Below are 13,553 nucleotides of genomic sequence, written 5' to 3'. Positions count from 1 at the left end.
TTCCGAGCAAGCACTAGGCCATGGGGGGGGGGGGGGGGGGGGGTCTGATCAAGCTTTGACAGTTTCCGAGACTCAGGATTAAGCCTCAAACATCACCGCTATTTGACTTTCTGAAGCAACTGGTGACTGAATAGCAATTAGTGACAACATTGGTTCCTTCTGGGGACAGTGCCTTGCTGGGAAGGTGCTGAGAACTTGCAAACCAGCCTTCTTCACCATTGGGCATGGATTCAGTAGTATATGTACTTCAAAAATCAGGAAGATCTCCATAGGACCTTTCTTTATCTATATACATGTAGAAAATAAAACTAGCAACTGAAAGTAAATGCTCAGTTGGTGAGCTTATTTATGTACAGTCCTACTTCTATACAATGCTAAATTCAGTTAAGTATGTTCCATTCTCCAGTAGAACCAGGCGAGCATTAGAGTACTGGACCATAAACCTTCATACTACTAGAAAAACACAACCAAAATCAGCATGCACCATGAAAAATCAGCAAGCGACCAGTCACATGCTGGTGAAGTGACCTCTGTTGCTGGCTTAAGAATAGGTTCATGTACTTAGCCACAGGGTCATGGAATAGACTAGGAATGTTTGCAGTAGTTTTGATTTCACCTGCAGTCTATTGACCAATATCCTTTTTGCTAGGCCAGCCACAAACCTTATCCAACTCCTCAACTAAAGTGTTTCCAAGAAAGACTGACCACTGCTCATTTACTGCACCTTTTTCAATGGGACAACTGTTCTGAAAATCTGCGACGAGCTCTTCATCTTCAGAACTATAAGAATCATAAATTGGAGGGCCTGTTGAGCAGTTTTGCATCAACTCTTCTTTGGGCTCTTCATGGAAAGCTTGCTGCTGGGAGCTTTCCTTCCACTGATTGGTAATTAGTTCCTTTTGCAGCTCTATGACCATTTCCTCCTCCTTTGAATCATATAAGTCATAGATAGGAGGATATTCTTGATCCTTCTCTTCATGTGAAAGATATACATCATGGACTGGAGCCCCTTTGCTGACCTCCTAATGGGCCTCTTCTTCTTGTTCAGCTTCCCATAACTGGGAGAACGAAAGCTCTGCCTTACCTGTCTCTTCATCAAAAACATGTTGATCATAAGAAGTGAAAACATTAAAATCGAAAGAATAAGTGCTTTGAGAGCTGGTTCGCAAATCAGAGGTGTTTCTTTCTTCTTCTTGCTCATAAGGTACTATTTCCTGATAAGAAAGAATGCTTTCTTGGAGAGAAGCTCCACAAGCATCTTCATCATATTCATCTACTTCATAGCTGATTTCTTCATTACAAAGTATGCAACAATCTTCAGACAATGCATTCTGTGGGTAAAATCTCTTATAATAGTTATAGAATGTTGAATGGAAGGATTTCAAGGAAGATATGCTGCCATGAAGTAGTGTTTTAAACCAGATCCTAGCCTCTCCCTCTAAAGACAATTTAAATAGCTTCATCTGGACATCTTCAAGAAAGATATCTTGTTCTTCCATGCAATTGTGAAAGTCTTTGAGGTGTTGATCTGGTCTTTTCTCAGAGTTCTCACTGAATTTGGGCAAATAGGTGTTCATCTCATGAAATGGAGGGACATGATGAGGAAAACCAGCAATAGCAGAGAAATCCAGTGGTGAAAATTGGTTGGCCAAGAATGCAGGAATGGCCATCTTGAATGCTATAGTATGAGTGAGTATGAGGCTATTTGAAAGGGCAAGATGGTCAAAACAAAGATCTAGACAATGGAGTCGCCAGGATATTTACCATAGATTTGACAGTGGAGTCGCCAAGGCGAGAGATATTCAACCCACACTTCCTATGCTCACCTATCAGAGGAAATGAAATGTTTTGTCATACCCAGGGAAAAATATTCTAATCTATTCTCGGCAACGACGCCAAAAAGATGTTGGGGCTAAATCTTGCACCTACAGCACAAGTGTAGTAGGAGGCAAGGAAAGCTCTCTAGATAGCCTATGGGTTGATTGTAGACTAGGACATCTTGGGTAGAGGAGTGCTTGTGAGATGTTTCGAAAGGGGCGTGCAACACTCCAATTGTCAAGAAATTGAGATGGTGGTTAGAGGGTTTAGTTCCGGTTCTATGTGCCTTTAATGAGGGAATTTCAAGCTAATTTAAGGATTTAAGTGCAGGGGTTGTATGGGACAACTTCAAAGAGGGATGGCTTCTTCTTCTGCTGGCCTACACATGGAAATGGAATAGTTTAAACTGAAGTTGAAATGATGATGGAGAAGAGTAGGAGAAGGAGGAAATCAGCGACAGAAGGCTGAGAAATCGAATCTTCAGCCACTAATTTCCAATAGAAAGATGGAAGAATAGGAAGGTGGGATGACAACAACAGAGGGCGTTGTTCGAAGGTTTCAAACTGCATATTAATGGGTATCATACTCTTTTCAACAGTTGAGGCAATTCTGGGCTACCACAAGTACTATAAGCTATTTATAAACACTAGTAAATCTGAAATAGAATAGGTACTAAGTGCATATAAAATAACTGAAGTAAATCTAGAGGTTCACACAGGTACACTCTCCTATCTATTAGCACAGATAAATCCATTAGCAACCAGAACAATGACATCAACCTTGATAATGGTTTGAGGAAGAAATACATAATGAAATGAAGTTACAAAAAGGGAAAGACTTACTGCCCATAACAAGTTTGGAATCAACAAGGGAAAGACTTACTGCCCATAACAAGTACTATAAGCTATTTATAAACACTAGTAAATTTTCATTACTCCACCTTGAATTACAGTTTTATATCCATTTGAATCAAGTGCTCCTAATGAAATCAAATTTTTTCTTAAATCTGGTACATGCCTCACATCAGTTAATATTTTGGTTGTCCCATCAAACATTTGCAGTTGTATGCTCCCAATTCCCACAATATTACATGTTACATCATTACCCATGTACACAACACCATCATCAATTGATTTATAAGTTTTAAACAATCTTTATGAATACACATGTGGTTAGATGCCCCGGAATCTAACAACCAATGTTGATCATGTTTTGAAACATTAACTGACAATACCTCATCACTCATACCTGAACCTGATACTGAACCTGTATCCGTGGTGTTGGCTTCCTTCTTTTCTGTCGAAGAGCCTTCTTTAGCAGCCTGCTTTCGCTTCCAGCAATCCTTTTTTAGATGTCCAGCCTTGCCACAATGCCAGCACTTCACCTTTGGCTTCTTTCCTTTGGACTTTGAGCGAGAGTTGCTATGCTTTCCCCCGGAGTGTCTCTCTCGTGAGCGACCTCTGGCCATCATGACCTCTGATGTAGAGGTGTCTGCATTCGACCTCTTCCTTGTCTCCTCAGCCAACAAGGCTCCAACAACATCGTCAAATTCAAGGATATCTGATGTACTAAAGCTTATGGAAGTAACAAAGTGATCCCAGGATTCGGGCAAAGAACATAATAGAGTTATTGCCTTATCCTCTGAATCAAATTTCACATCTAGACTGTCTAATTGCACCAATAAGGTATTAAAAACATTCAGGTGATCAGCAATTGAGGTACCTTCTTTCATCCGCAAACCATAAAGCTGCCGCTTCAGGAGAATCCGATTTGTCAAAGATTTCGTCATATAGAGCTTCTCAAGCTTTGACCACAAGCCTGTGGCGGATTTCTCTGACACAATGTTAAACAGAACATCGTCCGCCAGACATAACCGAATTGCGCTCAGAGCTCTATCGTCCATCTCATCCCAATCATCCTCCGTCATAGAAGGAGGCCTTTTGTTTTTCCCCAACAGTGCTTTCGCCACACCTTGTTGAACCAGCAGATCGTGCATCTTCACCTTCCAGATCTCAAAATTATTCTTGCCATTAAATTTCTCAATTTCAAACCGGGCACTTTGAGTTTTGGCCATCTTGTATCAAAAAACACAATAATCTCCAATATCAAACCAACAATTTAAAACAAAATTGTCTATGCCTTTGTTTTTACATAACAAAGAAAACTGCCTATTCCTGTGTACTTCTGCTTTTTAAAAAACTGCCCTTTGCACTTATTTAAAAGAAAACTGCCCTCTGCCATATGTACTTAAAAAAAATAATATACGTCCTTTTCAAAAAACTTCAATATCCCTTATAACTCCTATTTTTTTGTTTAACAAATAATTATGTACTCCTTTTTGTTTAAAGGCATTAAAGTAAGTACGCACTCCTCTTTGTTTGGTTAATGGCATTAAAATCATTACCGACTTTCCTTTGATTATTTGTCAAACGGATTCATTAATAGGACCAGGCAACAGTGCAATTCCAAGTTTTAAATCAGCAGAGGATATTTGAATCTAGCATATGGTGGGAGAATATATTTCGGCAGGCTTGGCTCCGAATCCCAAAGCTACAGTTAATCCGAAATAATGAATGATTCATTCAATTTAAAGTTCAGCTTGTTTCTGAACAAGTCTGATCCCCCGAAATACAACGCTTGCATTTATTTAGAAATATATATACAACGCTGGATACTGTTGGACAATGAACGGTTTCATTTGATAGGGATTGCAGCACGGTTTCATTTGAAACAGAACAAGATAAAAAACAACATTAACTTATGAGGCAGCGTTAACATAAAAAACCAGCGCTCCACAGCAAATTATATCCAGGCAATGACATTCGTGCAATTCCATTCTCAACGCCCCATTTAATATTATATGAAACAGTCATCATTACGCAGCACCAGCAATTAAAACAGCGACCAGCAATTAAAAAAAAAACAGCGACCAACAATTAACAACGCACCATTTAATATCAGGATCGCCTCCAGCGCCTTGGTCCACCAGCGCTTTGGTCAACACAAGTCCGCGCTCCCTTGCTCCACGCGCAGATTTTACAGTGCTCAGCGCGCACACGCAGCAACAAAACCTTCAGCACCACGCTCCCTCAGTGCTCAGCTGCGCTCCACCTCCAGCAGTCAGACACACACCAGCACCTCCAACATGCTCTGATACCAATTGTTGGATCAGGTGTACAGCAAATTTAAATACACACAGCAAAATATCAAGTACATAAACACAAGAATTAACGTGGTTCACTCAACCAATCTGGGCTACGTCCACCAAACATAGGCATCAGGAATATATTAATCAAATTTGGAGATTACATCAAGAAATCCTCACACACTCATAGCAAATCATCCGAATGACTGCCTGTTATATAGCATAGAGAATCTAACAGCCTCATAACTCCCTCACATCAAATATAGGAGGCATTAACTCCCTCCCAACAACCTGGAGCTAATCTTGGAACTGAATCCCTATTGTTGTCATCCTTCAGAGATTTTTTGCCTATTTGACTAAAATAGAAAATCTCAACACCCAAATCCAGCTATTTAATAAAATGGCTCAGAGTGTTTTGCTGGCATCTCATGTACTGAATAAACCTATCATATATTGGTCACCTTTAAATTTGAAGTCTTTGTTTGGCTCTCGATTTCTAATGAAGTCTAGATGTCACTAGTCTTAATCTAACTCTTGTTACAGAATGAATTACAATGCACAGAAATCCTTCTTGACATTCCTAATTACTTTTAATTTTTTTTCTACCCCATTGGGTACTCTCACTCCAATGAATGAAAATTGAAACCGAATTCTTTTTTTCAGTATTTGGATATCTTTTTCTTCTTTTTTCGCAAAACAAGTCTTATATTCACAGAAATCAAAAGAAAAGTTGAAGGGTATATACAAGGGATTTTATATCCTCTTCTGGAAAGAAACTATTTCTGAAATAAAATCTGAATAGACTACAGAATCAAAGATTGAGAATCCTTTATCAACAAAACACCACTGACTAATAACTGGTGACATACCTCATCATGCCACATAGCACAAAATGTGGACAGAGAGCTAACCTCAAACTCAGAAACGAACTTATAGAGGGTGAACAAAGAATAAATTCTCAAGCACTGCCGAATCCCAATGGAGGATTGAACTATATAGCAACAGTCACCAAGCAATGCCACTAACCAATATACCTGACCCTGAAAGAGAACCATTCAATAGTCCTGAATGAATCCCCAACAACTGCTACAAAGCTGTACCTCCCAAAAAAAATGCTTCACTGTCAGAATTGAGAAAAACAGGTTAAAGTCCATCAGTAAACCCTCTCTGCCAATCTCGTTTTAGACAATCACAACTTATATGACAATCAAATGGACCAAATATTGTGAAGTCTGTGAACCCACCTTTCCTTCAGATCAATGTCGTTTATGCAACAATGAGTAAAGCCCACCAATCTGGTTTTTTTCCTTTGAGAGGATCTTTCTGGAATCTAGAATGATTGATTTTTTCAACTGGCTATACTCTGGCACAAGGGTATGCCCCATTCAGAGAAGTTATTTTCCTTCCTTTATATCCTAAGTAACTTTTTTCTAAGTGCTTGTAAAATATTTGTTTGATGTAGACGAGTGGTACATATTTATAATTTCCATTCTCTATTGATAACCCTTATTGCCTTGAAAAACTTAATAAATTTGAAGATCTTTGTACTAAATAGTTTAGGCGAGTTAAATGTATTGTATACTCTGTTTGCTAGAAGTTTATTGCAAGAGTTTTAAGAGTAGTTGCTTTTTAATCTTTTTGAAACTATAATAGCCAATTGACCTCCATAGACCAAAAGCACATGGAACCAACTCTCTCTTGCTAGCAATTTATTGCAAAAATTTAAGAGTATTCACTTTTCAATCATTTTGAAGCTGTCCTGGGCAACAGACTATCCATTCATAGCTAGCTTTTCTGTGGCAGATGAGAGCATGCAAGAGTAAATTTTGGATTCTTTAATCTGCTCTCTATTAAAGTTATTTGGTGGGAGATGCTTATTTGAATTTAATCATTCATTTCTAAATAATATCACAATATCATATGCATTTCTCATGCCATTAAAATATTGTTACTGTGAAGTCTTTACAAAGGTCATACTGCAGCTCCATGTTTAACTCTATTCAAGTTATGATTCTGAATTCTCTGCACCCATGAAGGAGCCCTACATTCTTGTGTGGTGTCTATTAAAACAGTGTTTCACTTAGGAATATAACCAAACAATATGTTTTGTCATGTTTTCACTAATCAGGGTTTCTCTTAAGCCAGTTATCTTATATAATACAAGAGATACAGCTTCAATAAAGCTTTGAGAAGTCCAATGAACATGTATGGTAAATTTGATTTTGGTAATTTTAGTTTCTACATGTGCCTTTCTGAGCAATAGGGTGTTTTTTGTTAGGGAAAGTAAGTTCAAATTGTCTTATTCTAGTTGAATGTCTTTCAAATTTTCCAAACAAGCTTTAGAATTTCTTATGCAGAATTGTAAAGTTTATGCATCATTATCATATTTCCATCCTAACTGTGAGAGGGAAAATGAGAACTATCTGAGAAAGTAATCTAAGACTTTTATTGTCTTACCACAATCAAGGAGTAATACCTTAACTATGTGAGAAAACTCTCATGGGTGCAACTTACTTCAACAATGTATCATTAACTGCTAATAAAATGACAGCAATGTTACAGGTTTTCAAAAGGATTAAAGTCATGCCCATAGTTAACACTTGAAATATATCCATTGTAAACATTGGAATTATGAAATATTTGCTAACTTCCAGACACCATTACCTCCACATGAACCTTTTCTTCCGCACAACCTTGGATTCCTACTTAAGTCTATTTTTCCCCACATATCTCCATATCATATCGGGAATTTGGCGCATATTTTTGTCTTTTAACAATGCCAATACTCCCGAAGTCCAAAAGGGTCTTAGCTATTGGGAGTTGGCTTGTTGGACCTTTATGACCAAGAGCGATCATTGGGGCTACCTCCTTCTCATCCTTCTTAGCCTTTTTGGCTTCCTCTGCCTCCTCAACCTTTGGCCTTCTCTGCCTTCTTGGCTTGCCTTCCTTTCACTTTAATTGCTTGCTCGACCAACCTATTTGGCCTTATACTGCGTGATTGACATGCGCTTGAACTGCTTTCTTAGCCAACCTATTCGACCTTTATTGCCCGGTCTATTGTTCTGCTTGATCCTTTGTCGCCTCTTCTATTTAATTCATTGTTCTGCCTTAGACATTAGTGGCACTACTACAATTGACATCAATAACATGTGTGCAACAATGATTCATGACTTTCACATCAATGAAAACATGTGTGCAACAATTCTTCATGACTTTGACATCAATGAAAACATAAATGTTCAATAGTCTACTCTGTTATATCGCCATCATAAATTGTGAGAGGGAAAATAAGAACTATTTGAAAAAGGAACGACCAGGTCTTTTATTGTCTTTCCACAGTCAATGAGTAATAATGCCCAAACTACTTTGGGAAAACTTTGATGGATACAACTTGGTGTCAAAAAGATGGAAATGATTTTTATGTTATCTCCACAATCTATCAATAAACGAAAATAAAATGACATAGAAATCTTATAAATTTTCGAAAGACTTAGTCATGCCCACTGCTACCACTCTTATGCATGAAGACTTGTATTATTAATTAATAATTTTTTAAGTAGGTTGCTTGTGGATAACTTGGTTTGGGAGCCTTGGTTGCAACTTTTGACATTTATCTCTCCATTGAGGATCACCTTTCGAGGAATTGCTAAATATTAGAGCCATGGTGACACATGTGGTAGATTTATGCCTTCATACTTGAGGGATGGTAGCACATGTGGCATATTTCTGCCTTTGGGAGCCCTTATTGGCAAGGTGACATTCAGAGACATTGTCACATCATGAATAAATATTTTGGAGATTTTGAATAACACCTTAGTATTTGATGCCACCTATTCATGGGGAGATTAATGAGTTCAACTATGTAGTAAAAGCAGAAAAAACATTACATGCTTAATATGTCACTTCATATGAATTTTGTAGAAAATGATGCATTTGCTTTTTCATGGATGCCTTTCTAACATTTAAAATATATCCACTACAAACATCTAAGATATGAAATATTTGTGAGGATTTATAATTTTTTTCTCAAAAACGTTGGTTGATTCTTGTTATCTCAGTATGGTCAAATTTGACTAATCAGCATAAACCTCAATTAGTCAATATTAATTCTATATGTTGATTAATCATCATTTACAAGTAGAAGAAAATGCATGAGAATTCATGATAAAACAGGAAAAACCTTTAAATGTAGAAATTAATGTCAGAATTTGACCCCAAATATATATAGTAGTGGGATAGAAAGAGTGAATTCTAAAGCATAAGTTAAGGCTTAATGTGATTCTCTATGAAATGGCCACCTTTACTTGTAGCTTAGGTTTTGTTTTTTCATTTCACTTTTGTCTTTCAAAAGATAGTTCTACTTTCATGGAGTTCATGTATGTATAGTGAATTTGACTACATTGACACATAAGTTTAAATTATTATTTCATTTTCTAGATATCATTGTGGATGTAGTTGTCTTTCCCAAAAGTGAATTAGCATGATAGATTGCCACAATTTGCTTCATAAGATTGTTATAACTATTGTATTTTAATGTACATTTTGTTCAATGTTTGTAAAAGGGACATACACCTAAAACTCTACATAAATTATTTGATATTATAAGAAATTATTGCTCATTACTTGTGAGTGAATTGAGAGATCAACCTCGTGATGGCTCGAACTTGACCTTGAAGGCTTCTTAGTTGTCTAAGGTTTGTCATAATTTGGCTGTCCATATTTCTAGATAGTCTTAAACAAAATACAAGTTAAGGCTTGAAAAGTTATGAGACCACCAGAAATTGGGGCCAAGATCCTAGACTCCAATTGGACATCTATCCTTTCAACCTTACTATGACTGATCAAGTCACTTGAGCCTTGAACTAGGGTGGACAAGATGACAAACCACCATCTCAATCACTCTAACTAAAAATTATTGACAATTTTAATCTTATTTTAACACCAAAATATTATTTTGTAACAAAGTACATATTTATTCCCAAACCAATTCATCATAAATAATAATAATAATTTAATTCTAAAATCACATCCCAAATAATAATAATAATTTAATTTATAATAATAAATTAATTCTAAATTTACTACCCCACAAAACACTACATTAAACCAACTTGAAACCCAATAACATCAAACCAGCAAAACACCGAATTGAAATCCAATAACATCGAACCAGCCAAACACCCCCATAACATAGGACCAGACCAAATACATATTGAAACGGCAGGAATGGTGGTGCCTCTTACCACACAATACCTCACGTGGTATATGGTGGCGTCCGTTTACAAAAATATATCCGTCCAACCCACGAGGTGGAAGCAACATATATTATTTAATGCAGCTTTTACTTGGCCATTACTCAAATCTTAGGATTCTCTCACTCACTGCAAGAGATGTCGTTACATAGAACCAGACCAGATGTCGTTACATAGAACCAGACCAGATACCATAGAGATGTCCGTTTACAAAAATATATCCGTCCAACATATATTATTTAATGCAGCAACATATATTATTTAATGCAGCTTTTACTTGGCCATTACTCAAATCTTAGGATTCTCTCAAATCTTAGGATTCTATTACTTGGCCATTACTCAAATCTTAGGATTCTCTCAAATCTTAGGATTCTATTACTTGGTATTAGTCGTTCTTGATTGGACTATGGTCGAGTAATTGTCGTGATCTTGGTTGACTGCGATTCTGGGGTTTCGTGGTACTACGAGAGTGGAGGTGCAGAGAGATGGTGTCTGGACAGAGGCAGTGGTTGTCGTTGCATATGGTCGTTGATTACAAGTTACGCTACGACCGCCACCCTGACAACGACGCACAGCGATTGACACAAGAAGAAGATGTTCCCTATACCCGAGTCAGACCCATTCCCCCTCAGGCACCCAACAATTACAATTACTCCATCCGAGACCCAGTTGAAGTTTCTGACAAAGGCTGCTGGTGGCCGGGCATCATCACCCAAGCTATGCGCACCAATTCTGAGCTTTTCCTTATATATTTTCCTCACAATCATATACAGAAAAGGTATCATTACTCCAAATTAAGCGCTGCTCAAGAATGGCTAAAAGGAAAATGGTACCCGCTACCATCACAGGTAACATATTTACTGTATTTTTATTATGTTTTTGGGTCTTAATGTACAATTTTTGTTATTTGGTTACTGCTATATTGGAGATCATTACCAATATAGTTAAGGCCTTCCATAATCATCTGCAAGCATCTGAAAAGAATTTTTCTGCCCACAGTAATTAGTATGTCTAAGCTGATTATCACTAATTTATTACCTGCAGTTGCATTTAATTCAGCCTCGGCTTTCAAAAGCTCAAATTCATAGTTAAAATAGCATGCATTCATTTTCCAGGGTTTGCAGATAATTTTGAAATCCTTAATGTAAAGGTACTTTTTCTTTCTAGTTGATCTAAGGCATTAATAGATAACCTATGCAATTGACCATTCTTCTTGTACATTAGGTCTTATATAGGTAGACATCTAACAGAGAGTTAAATGTATTTGTTATATTGTCCATTCTTGTATATTTAACATATGCATTGCTTCCAACATTGCCAATTAGGATTGGTCGTGCTGACTTAAATTATCAGTGTTTTCTATTTCCAGTTGAGCTGGGACTTCGCAAGATTATAAATACGAGTTGTCCATTATTTTTTGTAGATTAGGCTCTATTTTAATCCATCCACACAGATGGACAGCTAATTGATAAATAGGGTTGTATACTTGATTGATAAATAGGGTTGTATACTTGACATAGTCGTTGCTCTCAACATGTACAAGTAGGATTTGACTGTAGTTTCTTAAATTATAATTTCTTTTTATTTAGAGCTAGGCTTTAGAATATGGCATAGATCTAATTGTACATTCTCCCTGTAGATTAGTTTTTTCTTCCAACTCCTCTAAATCCTCTACACGGATGAACTATAACTAAGAAAGGAATTTCTCATTGAATTGCCATGGAAATATTACCAAATTATGTGGCATAGAGAAGATGAAAAGTTAAATTGAGTTTTTTTTTACCAATTAAACTATTTTGCTTAGTTTTCCTAATTCTGTGGAAAATTTCATTGATAATTTGTATTAGTGAGTTATTTAATTTCTTTAGTGAAGTTGGAGATTCTGTGAGTAGTTGATTAATGAAATGGCTGATCTATTCTTTTCCTTTTTTTGTAGCAAACAAACAATATCATATATGAAGGAAAATATCCTATGGCTGCAAATAGTGAGACAACTTCGATAGCATCATCTCCCTGGGATATGCAAACTAACGCACAATCTCAAAGGAAGTTTGAAGAAAAAGTAGAAAAGCAGAGAAGGAATCATGATTGGAAAGAAAACAGGGCAACATTAGACGTTGAATAATGTTCTTTTCAAGCAAGTAGAGATAGAGATTCAGGAAGGCCCAAGACTTTCAATCACGCAAATGCAATATTGAAGAATGATGTAGCCCTATCTAGGAAGAAGAGAAATGATACGGAACAAAATCAGAAAGGAAATTCACTTGCTCCGCATTCGATAGGTGTGAAAAGAGTGTATGTTTATGATGATAGAAAGGATGGAAAGTATAGAGGCATTAAAACTACACCAGGTAATGATGCCAAAAGATTTAAAGATACAGAGTTAGCAGAATCCATAGATCAAATCTTAAAATACACCGAGACTCCTGTTGAAAGATGTACAGGGAGTGCAATACTTGGTTCTCCTAGAACTGAGCTTGACAACAAAGCTCATAGGAATAATCCGTTGAACATGGTGGCAGAGCAAAGACTAGAAACGCATGATGAAGAGTTACTGGCATATCATTCTGTGATAGAGGCCTTTTATGCTCAGTCTCAGGTTCACTTATCCTGGGAACGTCATGATCTCTTGACCAGTCTCCGTCTTGCATTGCATATTACTACCGATGAGCACACTGACAAGTTGAAAAGGCTGATTTCTCAGTCCTAATTTCTGATGTTTACATCTTGTAAGAATATATTTTATGCAAGCCAACATATTATTATTATGGTTTTCATCAAAACACTCACCCTATTGAGCTATTGTTCAATGCTAAAACTCGGTAAAATGATATTGATTTGATCTCTAATGCTCTTGCAGGGCACTGCTGTACAGGAATTTATTTCTGGTGAACATTATCTCACACATAGTAATTGAAATTTGGATTTGATCTTATTTGACAAACTGATGCTTACCCAGTGTAGCCTCAGCGATGTAACTATGGAAAGATTATCAGGGCTTTGGTGAAAATACTTTCCCTATTGAACCATATTTCAATACGAAAATTGAGGTCAGTTCTATCGAAATGGTCTTCAAAGTTCATGGAGGGCACAAATGTACTGAGATTCACATGAATGTTAGCTCTTATATTGTATTTTTAAATTTGTGCTTATATTCTTTGCTGCTTCTGTGGAAAAGAAAATAAATGAGTGATATAACATTTCACTTCTTCTAACTTCATAGTGAAACTGGATTATTTTGTTACCTTTGTGATACTAAAAGGATTGAAGATGAAAAACACTTTCTCTTTGATTGTCTAACTTATACTCAGATTAGATCTAATTTTCAATATATTTGT

General features: G+C 36.7%; 1 long non-coding RNA gene across 1 annotated transcript; it reads left to right on the top strand.

The window, feature by feature from the left end:
- The first annotated feature begins 10,807 nt into the window (after positions 1–10,807).
- LOC149267410 (uncharacterized) lies at positions 10,808–13,281 on the top strand. The gene is made up of 3 exons (XR_016253098.1): positions 10,808–10,993; positions 12,152–12,944; positions 13,076–13,281. It is a non-coding gene; the product is annotated as an uncharacterized LOC149267410 (long non-coding RNA).
- Positions 13,282–13,553: the final 272 nt, after the last annotated feature.

This window comes from Pinus tabuliformis, chromosome 6 (assembly GCF_031772625.1).
Source record: "Pinus tabuliformis cultivar Carrire ecotype Pingquan chromosome 6, CPIR1, whole genome shotgun sequence".
In the NCBI taxonomy this organism is placed as follows: domain Eukaryota; kingdom Viridiplantae; phylum Streptophyta; class Pinopsida; order Pinales; family Pinaceae; genus Pinus; species Pinus tabuliformis.
This window is presented reverse-complemented; position numbering and strand designations above follow the sequence as displayed.